The 19,830-nt window shown below is 42.6% G+C and overlaps 1 protein-coding gene across 5 annotated transcripts in view; it reads left to right on the top strand.

Moving 5' to 3' along the window:
• The window catches only part of VDR (vitamin D receptor), a 106,629-nt gene that overhangs the window by 29,356 nt on the left and 57,443 nt on the right, over positions 1-19,830 (top strand). Inside the window, exon 1 of one of the 5 annotated variants that reach the window (XM_069580895.1) lies at positions 19,163-19,295. The exons of 2 other annotated variants lie outside the window; for them this stretch is intronic. The gene's annotated coding sequence lies outside the window, so the exon portion shown is untranslated. Of the gene's footprint in view, positions 1-19,162; positions 19,296-19,830 lie in introns of those variants that run through there. 2 more of the 5 variants (XM_069580893.1, XM_069580896.1) reach the window with 2 other exon arrangements.

Here is a 19,830-nt window from a genome sequence, read left to right on the forward strand (position 1 = left end):
AAAACATTGATCATGATCTTGTTGAATTTGAAGGTAAGGTGGGAAAAGGAATCTTTTTATCTTAGGTCTGGATGCAGATTTCTAAGCAGAATATTTTTCTTGCCTTGAAATGGGCAGAACATAAACAGCAGAACAATAAGGGGAAGACTGGGATGCTGTGAGTGGGCAAGATTCCCCCAAAGATGGCGACAAGACACTCTCATGAAAGGTGGTGATCTTCAGCCTCGGTTAAAAGGATGGATAGGGCCTGGGAACCTGGAGTGAGATCCAGGCGTTAACAGATCCAGTCCCAGTGGGAATGAAGTCCAGCAGATCTGACTGTGCCACGTCAGGAGGAAGCATGTGCTCAGGAATGACAGTGCTCTCAGTCAGGGGGCGCTCTGGAAGAAGACCACGGTGACGATTACCTGCAATGACTGGAAAGAAAAGGAAGACTTCTAAACACAAATTTAAAATGAGAAATTGGATGGACTGGATAATGGAGTCAACCTCAGAAAGGAGAAGTGAGGAATGGATTCTACCTACTAAATGCTTCCAGCTCACTCATATCATCAAAACTATGTACGCACATGCTACGTAAAAAGAAATAATAAATAAAATAAATACGTCATCATGGTTTTGTCATCAGCACTTCTTTCCTTGAGGCAGTTATGACTAATGGACACACATATAATACACAAAAGAACATACTATTACACACATAGTGAAGTATTAAGGCTAATATTACAATGAATACTCATATATCTAGATTTGGAAAGAGAAGAATATCTGTACATCAGAAGCTCCTGTATGTTTCTCCTCATGTATTTTACTCTTATCCTAAACTTTGTGTTAATCATTTCCTTGTCTTTATAATTTTGTCACCTGTGTAAGTACCCCTAGCTATTGTTGCTGTTGTTCAGTCGCTAAGTTGTGTCCAACTGTCTGTGACCCCGTGGATTGTAGCCCGCCAGGCTCCTCTGTCCATGGGATTTCCCAAGCAAGAATCCTGCAGTGAGTTGCCTTTTCCTCCTCCAGGGGGTCTTCGTGGCGCAGGATTGCTGCATTGCAAGCAGATTCTTTACTGCTGTTCCACCAGGGAGCCCACTATACAGTAGGTCCTTATTAGTTATCTATTTTATGTATAATAGTGGTGTATGTATATCAATCCCAATCTCCCAGTTTATCCCCACGCCCTTTCCCTCTTGGTAGCCATAAGTTTGTTTTCTACATCTGTGACTCTATATCTGTTTTGTAAATAAGTTCATTTGTACCAGATTTTTTAGGTTCCACATATAACCAGTATCATATATTTGTCTTTCCCTGATTAATGATGAAATTAGACACCCTGCTCGTACCCACCCCCCGCCATGTTTATCTGTGTTTCTTCTACAGTGAAATGCCTATTCATGTCTTCTGCTCATCATTTTATGCAAAAATTTGTATTTTTCTTATGGACTCAAAGTTGTTCTTTGCGTATCCTTGATACTGACCCCTTGTTGGTTATCAATGTGGCAAATATCTTGTTCCACTCTTTGGCTTGTCTTTCTGTTCTTTGGTGGGGTCTTTTCGTAAAGTGAAATTCTCCATTCCAATATAGTCAGATTTGTTAGTCTTTTTCTTTTATTTATTAAAAAAATTTTATTGGAGTATAGTTAATTTACAATGTTGTGTTAGTTTCTGCTGTATGACAAAGTGAATCAGTTATACATATACATATATACACTCTTTTTTATGATTCTTTTCCCATATAGGTCATTGCAGAATATTGAGTAGAGAGTCTTTTTCTTTTCATTTGCTCCTTTCCTTTTTTGGTTAAGGAATCCTTCTTTTAAACATCCAATGAACTTTTAATTTTAGAACAGTCTTAGACTTACAGAAAATTTGCAAAAGTCTTATAGACAGTCCTCATATACCTCACACCCAGTTTCCTCTATTGTTAACACCGTTATCGCTGCTGCTGCTGCTACTAAGTCACTTCAGTCGTGCCCGACTCTTAGCGACCCCATGGACTGCAGCCTACCAGGCTCCTCTGTCCATGCATTTGTCACAACTAATAAACCAATATTGATACACCATCGTTATCCAAAGTCTTTATTTGAACTTCCCTGATGGTCTAGTGGTTAACAATCTGCCTGCCAATGCAGGGGATATGGGTTCCATTCCTGCTCTAGGAAGATTCCACATGTCACAGGGCAACTAAGCCCGTGAGCTGAAACTCCTGAAGCCTTCATGCCCTGGAGCCCATGCTCTGCAACAAGAGAAGCCATAGCGATGAGAAGGCCATGCACTGCAGCTGGAGAGCAGCCCCTGCTCACCACAGCAAGAGAAAGCCCACATGCAGCGATGGAGACCCAGCATAGCCAGGAATGAATAAATGGAATTGAAAAAAATAAAGTCCATATCTTACTCAGGCTTTCTTAATTTTTCTATTCTGGAATTCCATTTAGGATGATACTATATCACATTTAGTCATCACGTCTCCTTAGACTTCTCTAGACTATGACAGTTTCTCAAACTTTCCTTGTTTTTGAGGATCTTCACCATTTTGAGGACTGATCAACTATTTGCAAAATGCCCTTCAATTTGAGTTTGGTTTCTTTTCACACAGAAAATAATGGTTGGACAGAATTATGGATTTTCAGGAAGAAGACCAGGGATAAAGTGCCATTTTCATCATATTGTATGAAAAGTATACACTATTAATGTTATCTACCACTGATGACAGTAATTTTGATCCCCTCACTGAGGTAGTGTTTGTTAGGTTCTCCGCTGTAAAGTTACATTTGCCATCACTTTCCATTCTGTGTTCTTTAGAAGAAAGTCATAATGTACATACCACATTTAATAAGTAGCAAGTTATGTTTCATTTTCTTTAGGAGGGAATACCTAAAGTATTTAGAATTCTTCTGTATGGAAGTTGTTTATATTCTTCTATTTACTTATTCAATCACTAACTGATAGTTGTTTATTTCTCATGGATATTTATTTATGGCACATGAATAGTAGAAGCCTAGTTTCCCACTATTGGAGAGAAGGTCACATATAAGCAAGGGGACAAGGCTGGGATAAACCATGGAATTCTGGATGAGAGTTGGAGCTATTAATATGAACTCATGTTTTACTTAATAGAGATAATAGAAATAATTATAGATGTATCAATATGTATACACATGTAGAGTACACATACACATATTTCCTAGTTCTGTGTGCACAGAGGGTCTACAGTATCCCAGTAACTATGAGCAGACCTGGTGCCAAGCTTTTAATTTCTAACGCCATTCTCTAATAAAAAGAATCAGGTGTTTATGCCTTGTCTCTCTGCTACACTATGACTTTGTCAGTGTTACTAGCTACAGTATTTGTATCTTGTCTATTTTATAAGATTGTTGTTTCTTACAGTGTGTAACCAGGCCCCCAATGAATGTAATGATGACTAGGTGACTTAAAACAATTGATCAGATATATAGTTTTGTATGTGAAAATGATTATAATAGTGTGATTCTATGTATGGGAAGAAACAACAAGGAAAATATCTTCAGGATCATAATAGTTTACAAGATAGACGATCCAAAGAATCTTTAATCATCTACTAATGAGCCTAATCTGAAAATTAACACCTTAAGTGGCATATTAACAAGAACTTTTGCCCAGTCTGGGAGGAGCCTCCCAGCACCATGGGACAAAAATTGGTCTTAAAACATCTCCCAAATAGTGGTTGAATTTCATACCATGGGGAGGAACTGAGAAATGGAATATTTCCTGCCATATCAGTTAACAAAAATGTCACAGTCATCCACCACTGCAGCCCAGTGTGAGCTCCTGAGCCCTAGGGGCACTTAGGAAGGAGAAGAATGTCAGTCATCAGGCAGCCATCAGATGCAGCCACTCCCTAAGGTGAGCCTCAAGGAAGCTCAGGACGCGAACAACACAAGATACTGGCCCTGCGTAGCTGAGATGCATGATGAAAGGGATGATTTCAGTGAGCCCAGATTCTTTGCATCTTCCCATATAAGAAAAACACTAAATTCCTCACCCTGAGATATCTGGCTTCCTTCAATTAGCAATAGTCTTCTGATGTTCAGACTACGTGCCCTTTGTTGCAGAGCTTCTATATTACCCGGTTCCTCCCCTCACTTCCTTGATGAGGTTCTCTCAGGGTTACGTGAGATGCTATCTCCTGGGCTTGAAGCCTTAAAAATTTCCACAGTATAAAACATAACTCTCAAAATAGATTAATTAAAAGAACCAGGAATTTTAAAATTAATTAATTAATTTAATTGGAGGCTAATTACTTTACAATATCGTGGTGGTTTTTGCCATACCTCGACATGAATCAGCCATGGGTGCACATGTCTCCCCCCATCCTGAATCCCCCTCCCCCCTCCCTCCCCACCACATCCCTCTGTGTTGCCCCAGAGCATGGGCTTTGAGTGTCCTGCTTCATGCATCAAACCTGCACTGGTCATCTATTTTACATATGGTAATATACATGTTTCAATGCTATTCTCTCAAATCATCCCTCCCTCGCTTTCTCCCACAGAGTCCAAAAGTCTGAAGAACCATGAATTTTTAGAGAAATAGCTGATTCTAGGACTAGGCAGGAAATATACTAGATGAGCCGGGAACATCTTATAGTGCCAGAAAGAAAGGAAGTACTCAAAACCCCCCACAATGATGGTAGTTTTCCCGAGGGACACAGCAGCCTTCAGAGCTCCCCATGCTAAAACTGGAATGCTTTTAACAACAAATAAATGATGTAGTATTGGATTATTACCCAAAGTATAAAATAAATCCATTTTTAATGTCAAAGTCCTATTAGGAGTCGTCTATACTATCTACTAAGAGTTTTCTAGGTTTGCTTTTCCATTTAAGGCTTAAATCAACTTGTAATGGGTTTAAGTGTACTGCTTGAGGTAGCGATCCAATTTAATCTTTTTCTAAATGGATAATCATTTGTTCCAGCTTATTCAATAGTCTGTCTTTTCTTCGCTAATATGCAATACTCAGTCTGCTGCAAATAAGCCTCCATATATGCATGTTTCCTTTCTGAGTCACTGATCTATCTTTCTCTGCTCTGATATCTCATAATATTAATTATTAGAGTTTTATATTATGATAATGTTGTGTAGAGTGAGTATCCCACCTTGTTCTTTTTTTATCAGGACTATTTTGTCTGCATTTGGCACTTGATCTTCCAAATAAATTTTAGAACTAGCTTACCCAGTTCCAAGAAAAACTCTGTTGGGGTTTTATTGGAATTGCTTTGAATTCACAATTCAATTTGTAAATAATCAACATCTTTATTGTACTGAGTCACTCTAGCCAAGAACATGGTGTCTTTATCCATTTATTTGATCTTCTCTAATATATTTCCATAGAATTTTATATTTTTCTCCTTGAAGAACTTGAACACCTTTTGTTAGATTTAGTCCTAGGAACTTTATATTTTTGCTATTATTGTAAGTTGCTTCTTTTCATTCTTTTAATTTTCCCATCAGATCAGACAGTTAATTTCTGCCTTTCTAATCTTCATAGCTTTCATTTCTATTTCTTGACTTATATCAACTGTCTAGGACTTCCATTATAATGTTGAATAGGGAATTGTACAACTATGTTTTGTTGTTTTCTAGTTTAATTCCATTGAGGTCTGAAGGCATTCCTTGCATTATTTAAATTCTTTTTAATGTCTTAAGGTATGTTTTAAGGCCTGGCTATGGTATAGGTTGGTGAACGTTTCATGTGGTCTCGAGAAGAATGTATGTTTCATTGTCATCCAGTCTAACAATAATGGGCATTCTCATCTTGTTTTAGGTCTTAATAGAATAGTTCATTGTTAAGTATACTGTTTTATGTATGTTTTATCAGGTTTAGTAAGTTCCAAACTATACCAAGTTTGCAAATTTTTTTTTAATCAAGAATGAATATTACATCTTATTGAACACTTTGTGGGGGCGGGTATCTATTTAGATAGTTGTGCAGCTCTTTTGGGCTTTCCAGGTGGTACTGGTGGTAGAGAACCTGCCTGCCAATGAAAAAGTCATAAAGAGACATAGATTCAGTCCCTGGGTTGGGAAGATCACCTGGAGGAGGGCACAGCAGCCCATTCCAGTGTTCCTGCCTGGAGGCTCCATAGGACAGAAGAATCGGGAGGGCCGCAGTTCCCAGGGTCACAAAGAATCGGATACCACTGAAGCAGCTCAGCACACACACATGGATGTGGCTAGTTCCCCCTTTTTAATAGGCCAGCATTTCACACATTGCTGGATTTTGATTTGCTAGTATTTTATCTAAGATTTTTATGTCTGTGTTTATGGCTGAGATTAGCTTGTAATTTTCCTTATACTGTTCTTATTCTCGAGTCAAAGTTATTCTAGTCTCTTAAAATGAGTTAAGAAGCGTCTTTTCTTTGTTTGACCACACCTTGCGACATGAGGGATCTTAGTTCTCTGACCAGGGATTGAACCTGTGCCCCCTGCACTGGAAGCACAGTCTTAACCACTGGACCACCAGGGAGGTCTGAGGATCGTCCTTTTACGAATGCTTGCCAGAACTTCCTATATGTATCGCCTCTTGTGCCCACAACACACCCCTTTGGCATTCCAGCTACGGCAGTGACAACCAGCTTGGCACAGGTGTAACCTGACATCTTACATCAGCAGCCCCACCAACCTCGCACTTTTTGTCCTGGGGCTTCTCCACTATGGATGTGAGGGGAGCCTGGAAAAACCCTTAGTGCTTGAGGGTTAACAAATCTGGAAATTCAAGAAAGTTAATATCCACATGGGGCAACTCTTGACCAATGGAGGATGGAAACTGGTGGCTTTCCTCTTCTATCCCTCGGGCAAACACTTCTAAAGTGCATTCCATCCAGCAAGATTGAGACTTAGCCCGTAGCAATGACTCCCTTGTCCTGGCTGTTCCTTCTTCCATTTCATTTTTCCTGGTTCTCCATTTCCAAAATAAAACATTTCACTTTCCAAAATAAGCCATCTGTGCCCAAACCCTTGACTTCGACTTTGCTTTCTTGAGGAACCCAGGCTACAACAGCCACCTATAATTAAGTTGTGTGGTCTGGTGTTTTCTCTGAGGAAACAATTTTAACCGACAGTTCAATTCTTTTTCTCTAAGGCTTATAAGCTATTCAGGTTTCTATTTCTTCTTTAGTCAGTTTTAGCAAATTGTAGTTTTCTAGGAATTTATCCACTTCCTTGAAATTTCAACTATATTGGCATAAAGTTGTTTATAATATTTTCTCAACTATTTAATTTCAACAGCATCTCTAGTTAAAGCCCCCTTTCAATTGCTAATATTATTTCTTTTCATCTTTTTGTCTTAATTAATCTTGTGATAGGTTTGTCTATATGAGTTGTTTCAAAGAAGCAATGTTTAACTTTGTTGATTTTCCCTAAATCTTTTTCAACTTACCTTAAGCTCTAACAGTCTTTTACTCTTCTTAGGCTTTTCCGGGGCCATTTTGCATTTGGTCCTCTCTAACTTCCTAAACAAAGTTCTTAACACACTAATTCTCAGCTTCGAAACTTTCCTAATGTAAACATTTGCAAATATAACATCTGGACTTGGAAGCCATGCAGGCTAAGTCCAAATCCTGGCTCTGCCACTTGCTAGCTGTGCAGCTTCAGTTCACTTTTCTGTGCTTTGGTTTCCTCATTTACACTTGCCTCAAGGGTTGTTATGAAAATTAAATGAGTAAAATATGCAGAGCTCATAAATCAATGCCTGCTATATAATAAATCCTAAGTAAATATTAGTATTATGTATTTTCCTTGAAGTACTATTTTAGCTGGGGCTTCCCATGTGGCTCAAAGGTAAAGAATCCATCTGCCAGTGCAGGAGACACAAGAGATGGAGGTTCAATCCCTGGGTCAGGAAGATCCCCTGGAGTAGGAAATGGCAACACTCCAGTATTCTTACCTGGAAAATTCCATGGACAGAGGAGCCTGGTGGGCTACAATGCATGGGATCACAGAGTTGAACATGACTGAGCATGCTCACACACATGTATCCATACACAAACATACTATTTTAGCTATTTCCATAAGTTTGAATATATAGTATTGTTAATATTAAATTCTTAGTATTTTCTCTTTTACATTATAATTTATTTTTCAGAATAAACTTTTAAACTTCTAGTTTTTAAAATCTAGTCAGTATTCCCAATTTTTTCCTCCCTTCCTGAACTTATGAGAAGAGCCATTATAATTTATTCTTCAGAAGTGTGTTTTTAAAATTCTAATCATCGTATTTCCAGTTTTTGTCCCTTCCTGGACCTGTGAGAAGATTATCCTTCATAGACTGCATGGAGTTTGTCACAGCCAAGGGACTTGCTTTAGTAATGAAATGTGAGTAGAAGAGTTTAAGAAAGTAGTATGCGATTTCCCATGCTCATTCTTTTTTCTGCAGGGATTGGGGAAATACATGTCTAGATGTAGGTGTCACGAGGTGAGAGCAGTCTGGAACACAGAGCCATACGTAGTAGGCAGCTGCCCTGGGGGGCTCTCAACACCTTGAACAAAAATATATGCACCATGGTGTCAAGCTACACAAGTTTTGATATTGTTGAAAAGTGAAATTGGTAGTGCTAGTCACTCAGTCGTGTCTGACTCTTTGCGACCCCATGGACTGTAGCCCATCAGGCTCCTCTGTCCATGGAATTCTCCAAGCAAGGATACTGGAGTGGGTTGCCATTCCCTTTTCCAGGGGATCTTCCCAGCCCAGGGATGGAACTCGGGTCTCTTGTATTGCAGGCAGATTCTTTACCATCTGAGCCACCAGGGAAGCCCACACTATAATCTAGACTATCCCATTTGATATTATTTGTGTTTTAATTGAATTATGGTCCAAGAATACAATCTGTTTGAAATTTTAAAACATCCTTTAAAGTTGTTGAGGCTAGCTTTATGGCATACCATATGTCCAGTTTCCATAACATTCCATGTAGTGTTTGAAAAGAATATTTATTCTCTAATTGTGTGTGCATTAAAGTTGTTGCTGCTGCTGCTGCTGCTGCTGCTAAGTCGCTTCAGTCGTGTCTGACTCTGTGCAGTCCCATAGACGGCAGCCTGCCAGGCTCCCCCGTCCCTGGGATTCTCGAGGCAAGAATACTGGAGTGGGTTGCCATTTCCTTCTCCAAAAGTTGTTGAGGCTAGCTTTATGGCATACCATATGTCCAGTTTCCTTAAACATTCCATGTATTGTTTGAAAAGAATATTTATTCTCTAACTGTGTGTGCAATATTCCTTCAAGGAATATTAGAGCAAACTTGTTAACCATCTTCTCCATCCTTACTGATTTTTTGTTTCCATAATCTATCAATTTCTGACAAAGATATATTAAAATATCCCATTATGATAGTGTATTTATCATTTTCTCATCATCTCTTTTTCCTGTATTTTTGAGGCTATGTTATTAACATACACAACTTTAGTATTATTTTATCTTCCTGATTAATTAACTCTTAACAGCTTACATCTGGAATTTTAAAAATCTGATCTAACTTTGTTTTTCACTGGAACATTTATTTAATTACAATTTGGGGGTTATTGACATTTTTATTTACTGCTACTGTCTTATTAAATGCTTTGTCTTGATTTTTGTATTCATTTCTTTCTACTTTTTCTTGACTTCATCGGTTCATCTGCTCCTTGAAACTATCTCCTCAACATCTGTTTTTTTAATTATTAGCCTAGCTATTTTTCATATCCATTCTTACCTTAATAAAGTGTGCAATGAATCAATTTCTGTGTCTCCCTCTTGAACAACACAAAAATCTTGTATTGTTTTGTATTGAACAATACAAAAACACTTTAGGTGTTTCTTTAGGACTTTTCCAGGTCGACAGTAATTATCTTTTAGCACCTTGAAGAATGAGAGTTGCTCAGTCATGTCTGACTCTTTGTGACTCCATGGGCTGTATAGTCCATGGAATTCTCCAGACCAGAATACTCGAGTGGGTAGCCTTTCCCTCCTCCAGGGGATCTTCCTAACCCAGGGATTGAACCCAGGTCTCCAACCCAGGTCTCCCACATTGCAGGTGGATTCTTTACCAGCTGAGCCACAAGGGAAGCCCAAGAATACTAGAGTGGGTAGCCTATCCCTTCTCCAGACCCAGGAGTTGAACCAGGGTCTCTTGCATTGCAGGCAAATTCTTTACCAACTGAGCTGTCAGGGAAGCCCCTCAGCATCTTGAAGATACTGCTATATCCCTATCTTCTGGCCTCCATTTTTTGCTGTTGAAAAGTCAGCCTTAAGTCTAATCACCATTCCTTTGTAGGCCAATGTTCACAATCTTTTCTCTCTTTTTTTGTGTTTAGTTTCCTCCCCAATACTTTGGCCATCTGATGTGAAGAGCCGACTCATTAGTAAAGACCCTGATGCTGGGAAAGATTGAGGGCAGGAGGAGAAGGGGGTGACAGAGGATGAGATGATTGGATGGTATCATCAATGGACACGAGTTTGAGCAAACTCTGGGAAATAGTGAAGGACGGGGAAGCCTGGCCTGCTGCAGTCCTGGGGCTCACAAACAGTCAGACACAACTGAGTAACTGAACAACAACACAATGTTCCTAGATGTGAGTTTCTTCTTATTTATCTTCTTGGTATTCGGTTTCCAGAAGTTCTCTACAGTTCTAGAAACATCTCAGCTATTGTCTCTTTGAATGTTACCTCTTTCCTATCTATCTGCATCATTCCAGAGCTTCAATTTGGCACAATTCGATTTTTCTCTCCTTTATATCTGTTAATCTCATACTGTCCTTGTCTTGTCTTTCTGGATTACATTCTAGATCATTTTTTCAGCTCTAGCTTCCAGCTTACTAATTTTTTCCTCAGCCATATCTAATCAGCTACTAAATCTATCCACTGAGTTTTAAGATTCAACACGTTATTTTTTACTTCCAGAAATTCTTTTTGATTATTTTCCAAGTTATTTATAATTAATAAATAACTTATTTCCTGTACTTTTTTGAGTTTCTCTTTTTTCTTTGTAGAACAAACAAACAAAAACCTTATATTCTGTGTCTAAAACTTTAAATATGTAATGCCTTTGTGGGTCTATTTTAGCCGATTCCTCACTCAGCATGCTTTATTTGCATATGTGTTTTGTGACTTGGACCATAAGCTGTAATTTTACCTGAGATTTCACCTGTGGTGAGTCTTTGCTTACTAGGATGTGGTTAAGTTCCTAAAGAGAGGATTACAATTGATTCAACCAGTTACCTGAGTAGTACCAACTTGAAATCACTTTAAATTTTCTGTTTGAGTATTTGTGGGGTGGGTGGAATGCAGACCCAGCTGAGCCCTGGCTGTGGTTATGAAATCTGAGGAGTTATTTATTATTTTTCCTACCATCCAGAATGACACAGGTCAGATTCCCTGCTATATGGAGGTTTACTTCTCATTCTCCTTACACAGAGAGTTCTGGGGTATACCTTTGAGAAGCCAACTTTATCCGGATAACCCCTTGGCCATACCTCTTGTCCCAGCAAGAGTGAAAGCCGTCCAAGTGAAAGGCCAAGTTTCCCAAGGTTCTAAAGACACTGTCTCAGGATGAAGACCAGTTTTGGTCCTTGCTTTCCAACCTGTGTTCCTATTTTCAATTCATCTTGAATTCTGTAGATTTCTTTCTTTTGTGCCAGCTTGGTGATATATTTAAGATTAAATGTTGCTTAATTAAAATTGTTATTTCATCTGAAAGGGTGATTCAAGGCATCTAATCCATTGTATTGTTAGAAACGAACATCTTTTTTAGACTGAGGTTGAGACAAAAGTAATGCAACCTTGACACACACAATTCTTTGTCAATTGTTCTGGTTCCAACACCAGTTGTCCTCAAATGCCCTCTACTTAAAGGGTGGCAGAGAGAAACATGGCAATAAATCTTTAATTGCTGCAGATCAAATGTAAACGTAAAGTCTAATGCAGTAAGATAACAAGTGATTAGAGGGGAGACTATTATTAATCACAAAGCAGGAATTGTATCTCCTCACATTCAGGGCTTTGTCAAGGAAATAAACCAGCTGTAGGCACCAAATCAGACTATCTATCAGGCTAGATTGCATTGTTACAACTGACAGGGTATATGATATCAGTCCAAAGTTTAAGCCTCATGAAATAGGGGAGAAGATGAGGGGGTGAAAATGATGTAGAAATATGTATTTCTCTAGAGTTCCAGCTTCCAACATGGAGGAAATGGTTGAATTACTTCAGTCATCTCTAGGAAGTAACGGTGGAGATTTTGACATTTTGCTTTTGGAATTCATTGCTAATTCTTGTCAAGATCAATCATAAGGTTCTTGGGAAGAGAAGAGAACAGGGAACTGGGGTACTAAGATTACTTCAAGGACATAGAACAAAGACTCAGTTGCTGTAATTTATTTTTCTGTGTCCAGCGTCCCACTCAGCATCTCCGTCTCAGCCTTGTGAGGAGACAACAGCTGGTGTTTTCATGCCTAGGCACCTGAACTACTTGCCTAAATGTTCTCTCTTGACCTATGCTCACCCATGTTTTAGGTTTCACTGGAAGGAAAGGCAGGGAGAATGTGGGGGAATGTTGGCAGCTGGGATGTTATTCTCCTTTCTAGGCAGGTCTAAGTCATAGATTCATTGACCATCAGCCCTTGATGGCCCTCAAATTCTCCATCACTTGACAGATGAGGAGCCTGGTGATGAATATGGTACGGAGGTATGTGAAGTATGTGAAGTAAACTGGGGAGCAGAGGGAGGGCAGAAAAGAAAGACCTAGACGGGAGCAACTGACTTGTCTGGACAGAGAAGAGGAGTGGGGAGGAGGAGGGTTAAAGGGTAAAGAGATAGAAACCCCTGATGGTTTGATTCTCTTCACCACATTCTTTCTGGGCTTGGCAGCTGGCACTCAGAGGTCAGGCAACTCCTCCCTCCCAGAAACCCCAGCTGAGGGACACTTCTAGAGAATGTGGGTTGAAGGAAGGCCGTTGGTGGTGGCCAAGCTAGGAATTTAAGGGCTGCCCTCCTACTCCTTGTTACCACAAGTGGCCACCACACCCTTTCCTGCTGGTAGCCACTGCCGGGAGAACCTGTCCTGTTTGCCTCTCTGGTTTAATCTGGTTGAAGACCTGTGGCATCAGACTACTAACAGCTGTGGTCCCAAACACACCACAGTGAATTCCACCTGGATCCTGCCTCAGGCTCTGCTTAAATAAGCCAATCAGATCACGGTATTTAGTTTCTAACCCTCAAGAGATTCTCTCACACACAATGTGCTTTCATTTCTGCACAAAGCAGAGGGAAGAGGAGCCAGATGGTGGTGGAAAGAGCAAGACCTGGATTTCGAGGAAGTAGACTTGGCCTCTAGTCCCCGCTTTGCAATTCACTAGTTGTAAATTTGAATGGGTCACCTAACTTGCCGAGCTCTCTGGATCTAAATCTTGCTTCTGTGTCCTCTAGAGCACAAGTCTCCAAGGGAAGGCATGGCACATGATCCACTGGGTACAGGAGGATGATAGCAAAGCCTTCCTTTTTCATTCTTTTCTTTTTAACTTTATTTACTTGTTTGTTTTTGGCTGTGCCGGGTCTTCATTCCTGCAAGGGCTTTCTCTAGTCACGGCGAGTGGGGCCTACTCTCTAGTCAGGGCGTGGGGGCTCCTCTTGTCTTGGAGCATAGGCTCCAGGGCACTCAGACTTCAGCAGCTGTGGTCTTGGGCTCTAGAGCACAAGCTCGAGAGTTGGGGCACACAGGCTCATCTGTTCCGTGGCATGTGGGATCTTTCCAGATCAAGGATCAAACTCATGTCTCCTGCACTGGCAGGCAGGTTCTTTACCACTGAACCACCAGGGAAGCCTCTCATTTGCTTTTTTACTTTTTAAAAATTAAGTATTAGTGGGACTACCCTGGTAGTCCAATTGTTAAGACTCCAAGGTTCTTCTGCAGAGAGCGTGGATTCAATCCCTGATCTGGGAACTAAGATCCCACATGCTGTGTGGCCAGAAAAAAAAGAAAAAAAATTAACTGTTGGTATGTTTAATATACAGATTGACACTGCACCCTCAGTTGGTCCTCTTATCAGATGGTCCCATGTCAGTTATGTTGGGTGAGACATCTGAGTGCAAAGGAGTGTTAGGAAAGTCGATCACAAGTATCAAGACCATCATTTGCAATATGAATTTACATTCATTAATGTTGATGATGAATCTCACCCCAACTGTATAGTTTGACTTGAAATATGAGCTAATGATTGAACTTTTAAAGTCATATTGGGAAGCCTCATATTCATATATTCATATTTTTTGCCAATTGTTGTTGTTCAGTTGACCTCATGAGCTGCAGCACCCCAGGCTTCCCCGTCCTTCACTATCTCCCAGGGTTTGCTCAAACTCATGTCCACTGAGTCAGTGATGTTACCCAACCATCTCATCTTCTACTGCTCCCCTTCTCCTCTTGCCCTCAGTCTTTCCCAGCATCAGGGTCTTTTCTAGTGAGTCAGCTCTTTGAATCAGGTGGCCAAAGTAATGGAGCTTCAGCTTCAGCATCAGTCCTTCCAATGAATATTCAGGTTTGATTTCCTTTAGGATTGACTGGTTTGATCCCTTGCTGTCCAAGGGACTCAAGAAGGTTTCACAATCAGAAATGTTTAGAGATCACGTCCTGGCTATAGGATATGCAAATGATACAAAGCAGCACAACATCACTACCATTTAGTCCAGAGTGATCCCTGGTGGAAGTGGAGACGAACATCAGAAACACCAGTCTTAACAATGTCAACATCTTCAATGACATAGGGCAATGAGGCAAATATACAGAGAGAGGGGTGTCCATTGTCTGTAGTGTTTGTCCCAGGACAGAAGCCAAAGGAAAAGAGCTGTCAACAGCCACATCTTTCTGGAGTTGAGGCCCCAGGGAAGAGTTGTTTAATGCATTCCTGGGTGACTTACGGAATGTCCTTCCTGTTCTTCTGGAGAAAGAAGCAGGCATGCCCAGGATGGGGCTTGTGAGGCTTCTGCTCACTGGTATGAAGAAAAGGAGATCATTGCATAATCACTTTCTGTGGAGACTTTCCTCTGAGTAGAGGGGGCTTCTTTTGAAAATAGTCAGCCTTTCCCTACTGACCTCTTCAGCAGCGATGTGACGCTAAGGGCGCTCTTATCTGCTCCCGGGACATCTACTCCCATGCTGTAGAGCCTTTCCACCCACCAGCCTCACCAGGCTCTCCAAAATACACCTCCCTAGAGGAGCAAAATAAGAATTTCCCCAAGGGCTAAGGGATAGGGTCCCTTCATTTCCTGCTAGAGTGATCGTAGTTGCTGTAAAACTGACTGCCACAGGCCCTTGTAGGTGGGAAAGTACTTGAGCCTCTTGTTTATTCCACTGGCCTCCACAGTTGGGATGGGGGCTTGAAGAGTCATCATTGTCTGCTGGGGTTTGGATGGGAGCCCAGCAAATACCTGGGAGCCTCGGAGAGCTCTGGAGCTGCCTCTGCTGGGAGATTCAGGTGGGAGTCTCCACCTTCCTCTGTCCGGCCCCCAGGCTCCACTTCACTGTGCCAGCAAGCGCCATGTGTGGGCCAGCAGGCTGGCAGCCTAGGGCTCAAGGGTATGGGGGCAGATGGGAAAGACAAGAGCCAAAAGCCCCAAGGATGGAGACATGAGCTGGGCTACTGGGAATGGAGCCCTGGGGCCAGACGGATTTGGATTGAATCAACAGTGATGAGCTACTCTGTCTAGGGCAAGCCAAGTCTGTGGACACTCACTATGTGTGGCCTTGCATGTAACACCTCCACCACTATTCTGTTTTGGGGAAGTCAGGATTCCTGACATGCCATAAAACTTCATGAGGCTGAAAGAACCGCCCCAAAGCTGGAAAATGCAGGATCTTGGTAGGATAACAGCTGAGTTAAGGCCACAAAGGCAAACATTGGGTGGATACAAGCTTCCTCAATGCCTTAACCCTGGCAATGTGGCCTTGGATGTAGAATTCTCCGAAGCCTTAGACTCTTCACGGGATTCTGAGAGTGCCCTGTGCAAGCCAGGCTGGGCTCTCAAAGGCCTTTCTGGTAATCTCATGTTGAGGGTTCTAAATGAAGGGATCTCACAATAAAATGGATTTTTCAAACTTTAGGTCACAACCCACTGTGGATTGCGAAATCAATTTGGTGGATCCCAAAAATAAAGACAAAAAGAAGAAAGGGAGGGAGGAAGGAAGGAAGAGAAAAATAATTTAAACATTGCAGGGCATCTCTTGTTTTATAAAATGTGTATCTTCATGGGTATACTGAGCCATGACAAAAATCATTTCTTACTATCAGTTGCAGTTAAAAATTCGATAAAACTATCCCAGGAAGATCCTTTTGTTTGGATTGCTTTTACTGCTTACAGTTTCTTCCATTTATTCATTCCATTTTCACCATGTGGAACATAAACAAAGAGAACAACCCTAACCTAGCTTAGAAAAAATAAATAAGTTTACCTTTCTGGACTTTTTTTTTTTTAATCTATAAAACAAGAGAACTAACTGGGATGACCTGGTAGCTTTTGTTTTTATGAATCCATAACTCTGTGTCTCTCTGATGTTACGGAGTCTGCTGAAAGTGAAAAGCGTTAGTCGCTCAGTTGTGTCCGACCCTTTGCAACCCCATGGATGGTAGACTGCCAGGCTCCTCTGTCCACGGAATTCTTTAGGCAAGAATACTGCAGTAGGCGGCTTCAGGGGATCTTCCCAACCCAGGGATAGAACCCGGGTCTCCTGCATTGCAGGCAGATTCTTTACCATCTGAGCCACCAGCGAAGCCCCAGAGTTTTCTGAGTGAGTGTCTTTCCTTCCTTCCCACCATACCCATAACCATAAAAAATTTTTAGAAGAGAAAAGAGCCCTAAAAAAGGGAAAAGCAAACAGCTAGATTGGAGTGCTACAGAGAGGGCTCAAAGGGCACATTTTTACCTGGAGAGCAGCCTGGAAGAGGGTAGGGCCTGGAGGGATAGATGAGAGGGAGCAGTTCCAGTACTGGGGGACGATAAAAAGAAATTGGTTAGCGATGGGGCTAATGAGTGCCACTTCCCCAGGTAGTGCAGTGGTAAAGAATCTGCCTGCCAGTGAAGAAGACGCAAGAGATATGGGTTCTCCCCCTGAGTTGGGAAGATCCTCTGGGGTAGGAAATGGTAACCCTCTCCAGTATTCTTGCCTGGAAAATTCCATGGACAGAGAAACCTGGTGGGCTACAGTTGATAGGGTCACAAAGAGTCTAACGCAAGTGTGCATACACACACACTAATGAGTACCTGTGCTGGGGAGTGGTTAATGGCTAATTCTGCCAAACTCAGAACCTCTGAGTTCTCCAAGGCTGGGTTATCTAGTGTGTGATCCAATAGATGAAAAGCCTATAGACTTTTTTTTTTTTTTTTTTTGAGAGGCAGCATGGAACCATGAAAAGTACAGAGAGATTTGAGTTCAAGTGGTTCTGTCACCTCTGCACATCAGTTATACCATGGGGAGGGTATTTTCCAGCCTGCCTGGCTCAGAATGTCATGATGAAGGTCAAATGAAGAGCTGTGAAAGACACTATCAATTACTATGGAGCACTTAGTACTCATCTTCTACCACTTTTTGATAAGGTTTATTTTCAAGATGCCAGGTTCACCTGGCCAAATAAGCACTACAAAGTGACTTTTGAGTGATCAACTTCTTCCAGAGGTTCATGGAACTTCCTGAGGGTGTTTCAAGGTGTTGGTTGGTAGAGGTTTCCTCTTAAACTCTCTTGCCCATGAAAATAGCTGCTAGCTTTCCCATGGTGCTCTGGGCAAGGGGATCCTTTCTTTGGCTTTCATTACAAGCAGGGAATCCATCCATCAGGCTGGCAGAATCTTCCAAGGGGCACTTCCTTTCATCTGTTTTCTCAGAATGGATAGCCCATTCCCAAGGTCAATCAATCTGTGTTTCTTCTATATTTTAAAACCTTTCCAGAGAGAAAGTATCAATGATATTCTCTTAATGAATTGTTTCAGTGCTTAACAAACTTGGCTATTTAAAGGTTCTTTTTTCTTTTTAGCCTTGGTCCCTTTCTCTTGATCCAGTTATTGAGAGTTTGAGAGGGCTGGGTTATTCTATAGCCTAGCATAACTGTTTCAGAAATGGATGAGGCCACTGCAGCGACAACTTATTGAGCTTTAGAACTGCCCCTCATTGCATAGCTGTGTAATGTTGGGCAAATCACTTAACCTCTCTGTATCTCAATGTCCCACCTGTTCAGCTTGTCCCTCTGAGCCATGGTTTCCTCCTCTATAAAAGGTGAATGGCAACATCTTCCCTGCCTGAACAGGGGTACCATCTGGTGGATGACTTCCTGGGCATCTCTACTATAGAACATTAGGTTGTAATTACTATTTATGCATCCTCCCACTGGACAGTGAGCTCTAAGGAGGGAACCACAACCTTTTGGGCTCTCCTCTAGCATCTACAGCGGTGCCTAGCACATAGCCATTCGCATTTTCTACGGCGAATTTTCCGCATCCACCTACAATTCTAGGTCTCAGATGTGCTTCTCACCTCCTTCCATCTCTTCACACCAAGGTCGCATGGCATGGTTGGGTGGGTGGTGTTGGGCCCCAGGGCCCAGGGAAGCTGAGACTCAGCTTGCTTGGATGACACTTTCGAGACTGGCCAAGTACGTGGTCAGCCGTGGTCGCACCCGTGGGGACATCGAGTAGGGATACAGTGCAACTCCAGACTCGACTTCAGCCCCGTTGAGTTCCCTGGAGCTCGGCTGGGGTAGCGCGAAGGCGGCTGGCCCCCAAGATCCCCCTAGAGCGTTGGGAGAACAGCTCGTGCCGGCTGCAGGCGCCTCCGCCCCTCTTCTCGAGACCAGCAGACGACGAAGACGTCCTGGCCGGGTCATCCCAGGTGGGGGTGACGCACCTGGAGGAGGCGTCCGCGGAGAGTTGGGTAGAACCACGACAACGGGAGGAAAGGGGAAGCATCACGGATTATCGCAAGCAGACTCGTGGATCTGCACACGTATAACCATCGAAAGCTCTCGCTCACGGAGGGCAGAGCTTGCCTGGGCCCATGGACAGCAGTCCTGGACAGTCTATACTGGGCAGTCTCCCAGGAGAGAGTGCGGTGGTTGATTCCAAATCAGCATGGTTGCCGCGCGGTTGGAGCGCTTGGCAAGTGAAGACTGGACCTGTGGGTGGGGCCGGGGCGGGGCTGGCTCGGGGGCGGGGCAAGCGAGGGGCGGGGTCAGGTGCTGGGTCGTCTCCGCTTGTCAAAAGGCAGCCGCGGATCCCCCGGCGCCGGGAGCGCGGAGCAGCGTGCCCACCGGCAGGACCAGGTGCGCACCCGGGAGTGGCGGGGCGGGGGGGCGGGGGGGTCCCAGAATCGAGATTAGGCGGCGCAGGGTTGGGGGCTTCGGGAATTCCGGACCTCAGTGCCCCGGAACAAACACTAGAGTCTGGGTAAACTTGGCGACTGAGAACTGGGCTTTCGTGCCCTAAGGCTGGGGCACTAAGGGGATCCTGAGGTCTGAGAAAGACCTGAAGTTCGTGCCAGGCTGGCACGGGGGAGCGGCGAGCTCCTCGGGGCTCAAACAGCCGAATGCAGAAATGCTGCTCCGGCAGGGTGCTCGGCATTTGAGCAATCAGAAGCGTTTGCGTCCTTCCCCAGTCTGGGCGCCTTGGCGTGAGCGGGAGGAATAAGACAGCGAAGGATTGGCTCTCGGAGGTGCTGAGGTCTTCTGGGGGTGGGGTGTGTGTAGCCTTGTTATCTTGTAGGGCCGTGTATGGTCACCTGCGATGATGGAGTTGGATCTTTTAAGTGGAGTTTTTTCTTTTTTCCTTGACTTAAAACAAAAACAAAAACAAAAACAA

The sequence above is a fragment of the Ovis canadensis genome, chromosome 3 (genome assembly GCF_042477335.2).
Source record: "Ovis canadensis isolate MfBH-ARS-UI-01 breed Bighorn chromosome 3, ARS-UI_OviCan_v2, whole genome shotgun sequence".
NCBI classification, from domain to species: Eukaryota; Metazoa; Chordata; class Mammalia; order Artiodactyla; family Bovidae; genus Ovis; species Ovis canadensis.